At 32.2% G+C, this 4,832-nt stretch overlaps 1 pseudogene; it reads left to right on the top strand.

The window, feature by feature from the left end:
* Positions 1-170, top strand: LOC107160656 (annotated as a pseudogene).
* Positions 171-4,832: the final 4,662 nt, after the last annotated feature.

Below are 4,832 nucleotides of genomic sequence, written 5' to 3'. Positions count from 1 at the left end.
ATGGGTCATTAGGAGCTCTACTGGAGCCACCAGCAAAATATGACTAGGGTTCTTGCTCTTGCAGCATCTGCTCAAACCAGAATGGTTTCATTCAGAAGTATGGCCTCAGCATGTGCCACTACTGTTTCTGTCAGTACACAAAGGATATAGGATTCATTGAGTCAGATTAAATGATCTTCCTTGAGTGAACTTTTCAAGACATCCATGCACTGCAAGAAACCACGTTAGCTAATTAGTGTGTAAAAGTCATTCAAAAAATCAAGTAAAACAATCTGAGGAAAGGATATCAGCACTTCAATATTCAAAAGAAATGGACTTTTCAGAATTAGTCTAGCCAAGTCACTATAAAAATAAACCACAATAACCCTCCCCAGAAAACGAATAGTACCAAGAGATGTTGCAATATATTAACTAAAATGTCCAATTTTTCAATAAGGAAATTTTTAACAGACAGTGAAACAGGAAAGTGTGACTCATACACAGGAAAGAACAGGTACTAGAAGTTATCTCTGAGAGGGGCAAAGGTTGTAAAATATCTATTATGAGTATGTTCATAGAACTAAAGGAAGCTATGTTTAAAGAATTATAGGAAGGTAAGATAACAATGACTCATCATGGAAAATACAATTCAAAAAATAGAAAATTTTCAAAAAACAACAAAAAATCTGGATCCAAAATATAATTTAATAAAAAAAATCACAGGAGGTGGCAGAAAAAGAATCAGTAAACTTAAATAGCTCACCAAATATGTGTAAGTCCTAAACCTTGTAACCTATGAATTCAGAGGCTGAGGTGATGGCTTTGAAGAAGGGAGAAGGGCTCATGGGACAAAGAATTCAGGTAACCTCTAGAAGCTGGAAAAGGCAAGGAAAGAAGTTTTCCTTTATTTTTCTTCTTTATAGCCTCCAAAGGGAGTATTAGCCTGGCTGACATCTTGATTTTCGCATAAGATGGGTGACCTTCTGACTTCCAGAAATGTAAAACACACACACACACACACACACGATATATATGACAAATTTTCTTTTTAATTACTTTGTCTGTGAGAGGGGCAAAGGTTGCTTTGTCTGTGAGACAAAGCAATGAAAAAGAAAACTGCCCCAAAATATTGGGAGAATAATTAAAGGATTTAAAAAGTATATTGGAAAATATCTACTTAATACAAAGACAGAAAAAATGGAACATAAACAAAAATTATAATGAAGTCAATAGAAACCAAAAGCACAATTACAAGCATAAATCAAGATATATCAATAATAGCATTTGATATGAGTGGATTAAAGTATTCATTCAAAAAGGCAGTGATTCTGTGGATAGAAAAACAAGATCTAATCCTAATTATACTGTCTGCAAAAGACATATTTAATATTTGAAGACACAAATAGATTGAAAGTAAAAGGAGGGAATAAGACATGTTATGCAATAGCACCTGTAAGAGAGCTGGAAGCGCTATATTAATATCAGAAAAAAATACATTTCAGGTCAAAAAAGATTGCTAAAAGGATATTGTATAATGATAAAATGTCAATGCTTCCAAAAGATATAACAATTATATAGCATATTCATATAAGAACAAAGTCCCAAAATACATGGAGAGAAAAAAAGGCATAATAGAATAATTCAATAATTATAGTCAAGAATTAAATTTTCTTTTGTACCAGGGATTGAACTCAGAGGCACTTGACCACTGAGCCACATCCTCGTCCTATTTTGTATTTTTTTTATTTAGAGTCAGGGTCTCACTGAGTTGCTTAGAACCTCATTGTTGCTGAGGCTGGCTTTGAACTCACAATCCTCCAGCCTCAGCCTTCCCAGCCACTGGGATTATAGGCATGCGCCACCACACTGGCTGATATCAAATTTTTAATAGTGGATAAAGTATCTAGGCAAAAGATCAACAAAAGTACAGAAAACTTGAATAACAATATACACCAATTATAGTTAATGAAAATCTATAGAATACCTTCCCCTACAGTAGCTGAATACATATTCTTATCAAGTATACATGAAACATTCTCTAGGATAGTCCCATAGGCAAGGCCATAAAATAACCCATAATCAAGTTAAAATTATAGATATTACACAAACATATCCTCTGACCATAATAGAATGTGATTAGAAACCAACAGCAGAAGTGAATTTTATAAATTAAAAATGTATGGAAATTAAGCAATGCAATTTGAACCAATCAATAGATTTTAGAAGAAATCACAAAGGAAATCAGCATATATGAGTGAAAATAATATGTCAAACTTATGAGATGTACCTTAAGCAGTGTTAGAAGGAAATTATTTGCTGCAAAAGGCTACAAAAGTTCTCAGATCAATAATGGGAACTTTCATCTTAATAAACTAGAAAAAGAGAGAAAAAAACAAAATGAGACTGAAAGAAATAATTGAGATTATAGTGCAAATAAACTAAATAGAAAATATAAAATAATAGAGAAAATTAGAAAACCAAGTTGTTTCTTAACAATGATTATCAAATTGGCAAATTTTTAATTAGATGGAACAAGAAAAGGGAGACAAGACATAAATTAACAAGACTGAAAATGGAACAGATAGTAATTCTAGCAAATTTATAGAAAGTGAAAGTATCATTAGGAAATTTATGAGCAATTGTAATCAACAAATTGCATAACAGATTATATCAACAAATTCCTACAAAAAGTGAATTGCCAATATGGGTGTAAGAAAATAGAAAGTGAATAAATAAATAAGAGACTGAATTAATAATTCAAAATTTCCCACAACAAAAAAATGCTCAGGTCCAGATGACATTACTGGTAAACCCTAATTAACATTTAAATATTAATTAATGTCCTTCACAAATTATCCCCAAAAATAAAATAATTAATAATTGAACAATGAGGAAAATATACTTCTTTTGGTGGAACAACTGCATTTCAAAAAATGATGTAGGGATAACTGGATGTAATCTGCAAAAGAATGGATATTTACCCATAATTCATAGCATTAGGATCATATTTATAAGAATTAAAAATATAAACTTTTGCTTTTCCAAGATAAACACTATTGATAAACACTTAGCCAAACTAACCAACAAAAAAGGCGATCCAAATCAACAAAATTAGAGATGAAAAAGGAGATACCACCATAGATAATTCTGAAATTCAGAATATCATTGGAAACTATTTTGAAAATTTATATTCCAATAAACTGGAAAATCTAGAAGACATTGAGAAATTTCTAGACACATGTGACCTGTCCAAATTGAACTAGGAAGATACAGGAAACCTAAACACACTAATATCAAGCAATGAGATTAAAGCAGCACAAGCCCAAACAAAGAAAAGCTTAGGACCAGATAGATTTCCATGAGAGAACTAACACCAGTCTTCCTCAAATTATTTTATGAAATAGAAAAGAAGGGTACAATGCCAAATTCATTTTATGAAGCCAGTATAGCCCTGATACCAAAACCAGACAAAAACACATCAAGAAAAGAAAATTGCAGGCCAATATCCCTGATGAACATAGATGCAAAAATCCTTAATAAAATATTAGCAAACCACATTCAAAAATTTACAATAAGAAAATAATATACCATGATAAAGTGGGTTTCATCCCAGGGATGTAAGGTTGGTTCAACATGTGCAAATCAATAAATGTAATTCACCACTTCAATATAATTAAAGAACCACATGATCACTCAACAGATGCAGAAAAAGCCTTGAGAAAGTCAATCACATATTCATATTAAAAATGCTTAAGAAACTAGGGTAGAAGAAAATAATCTCAACATTATAAAGGCTATACGCAATAAAACTAAAGCCGACATCAGACTGAATGGAGAAAAACTGAAAATATTTCCTCTAAAATGAGGAATAGATAAGGATACTCACTCTCACTACTTCTATTTAGTATAGTTATTGAAATTCTAGTCAGAGAAATCAGGCAACAGAGGGAAATTAAATGGATACAAATAGAAAAAAAAGTTAAATTATCTCTACTTATTGATGACATGATCCTATATTTAGAAGACCCAAAGAAACTCCACCAGAAGACTTCTAGAGCTGATAAACAAATTCAACAAAACAGCAGGATACAAGATCAGCACTCATAAATCAAAAGCTTTCCAATACTCTAATTATGAATCTGCCAAGCAAGAAAAAAAATCTAACCAAAAAGGTGAAAGACCACTATGATGAAAACTATGGGACACTGAACAAAGAAATCTAAGAAGACCTTAGAAGATGGAAAGACCTCCCATGTTTTTGGATAGACAGAATTATGGCCACACTACCAAAAGCATTATACAGATTCAATGAAATCCCCTTCATTATACCAATGAATTTCTTCATAAGCCTAGAGAGAGAGAGAGGTTCTAAAATTCATTTGAAAAAATAAAACACCCAGAATAGTCAAAACAATCCTGAGTAAAAAAAAAAAATGATGCTGAAGGAATCAAAATACTGGACCTAAAATTACACTACAGAACTATAGTAACAAAAACAGCAGGACGCTGGCATCAAAACAGATATGAAGACCAATGAAATTTAAGACTCAGAGACAAATTCACATAGATACAATCATCTGATTCTCAAAAAAAGGTGTCAAAAATATGTTGGAGAAAAGATAGCTTTTTAAAAAATGATGCTGGGAAAACAGGGAATCTATATGTAGAAGAATGAAAACAGATCCCTATCTCTCACCCTGAACAAAAGTCAACTCAAGGGGATTAAAGACCTAGGGATGAGACCAGACACTTTGCAATTGGTTGGAAACAAGCAAAAACAAACAAACAAAAAAGTAGGGTTGACACTCCAATGCAATGGCATAGGTCCCAACTTCTTATTTCCCCTCCCTCCC

Source organism: Marmota marmota, unplaced genomic scaffold (genome assembly GCF_001458135.2).
Source record: "Marmota marmota marmota unplaced genomic scaffold, marMar, whole genome shotgun sequence".
Classification (NCBI taxonomy): Eukaryota; Metazoa; Chordata; class Mammalia; order Rodentia; family Sciuridae; genus Marmota; species Marmota marmota.
The sequence above is the reverse complement of the archived record's forward strand: the minus strand, read 5'-3'. Positions and strand labels throughout refer to the sequence as shown.